This window comes from Arachis hypogaea, chromosome 4 (assembly GCF_003086295.3).
Source record: "Arachis hypogaea cultivar Tifrunner chromosome 4, arahy.Tifrunner.gnm2.J5K5, whole genome shotgun sequence".
In the NCBI taxonomy this organism is placed as follows: domain Eukaryota; kingdom Viridiplantae; phylum Streptophyta; class Magnoliopsida; order Fabales; family Fabaceae; genus Arachis; species Arachis hypogaea.
The window spans coordinates 52,845,559-52,846,352 of NC_092039.1; the positions used below are offsets into that span (position 1 = coordinate 52,845,559).

At 41.6% G+C, this 794-nt stretch overlaps 1 non-coding gene across 1 annotated transcript; it reads left to right on the top strand.

Annotated features, from left to right (window-relative positions):
* The first annotated feature begins 407 nt into the window (after positions 1–407).
* Positions 408–515, top strand: LOC112799157 (small nucleolar RNA R71). Its single transcript, XR_003200736.1, has one exon. It is a non-coding gene; the product is annotated as a small nucleolar RNA R71 (small nucleolar RNA).
* Positions 516–794: the final 279 nt, after the last annotated feature.

Below are 794 nucleotides of genomic sequence, written 5' to 3' on the forward strand. Positions count from 1 at the left end.
GTGTTTCCATAGGGTTCTCCCATGTAATTCACCTTTTCCATTGATGGGTTCTCAGGATCATAAGCTTCTTCTTCAGATGAAGCGTCCTTAGTACTGCCTGGTGCCGCTTGCATTCCAGACAGACTTTGAGAAATCATATTGACTTGCTGAGTCAATATTTTGTTCTGAGCCAATATGGCATTCAGAGTATCAATCTTAAGAACTCCTTTCTTCTGATTCGTCCCATTGTAAACAGGATTCCTTTTAGAAGTGTACATGAATTGGTTATTTGCAACCATTTCAATGAGTTCTTGAGCTTCTGCAGGCGTCTTCTTCAGATGAAGAGATCCTCCAGCAGAGCTGTTCAATGGCATCTTGGACAGTTCAGACAGACCATCATAGAAGATGCCTATGAAGCTCCATTCAGAAAGCATGTCAGAAGGACACTTTCTGATCAATTGTTTGTATCTTTCCCATGCTTCATAGAGGGATTCACCTTCCTTCTGTCTGAAGGTTTGGACTTCCACTCTAAGCTTACTCAATTTTTGAGGTGGAAAGAACTTTGCCAAGAAGGCATTGACTAGCTTTTCCCAAGAGTTCAGGCTTTCTTTAGGTTGTGAGTCCAACCATATCTGAGCTCTGTCTCTTACAGCAAAAGGGAATAGCATAAGTCTGTAGACCTCAGGGTCAACCCCATTGCTCTTGACAGTGTCACAGATTTGCAAGAATTCAGCTAAAAACTGATAAGGATCTTCCAATGGAAGTCCATGGAACTTGCAATTCTGTTGCATTAGAGAAACTAATTGAGGCTTAAG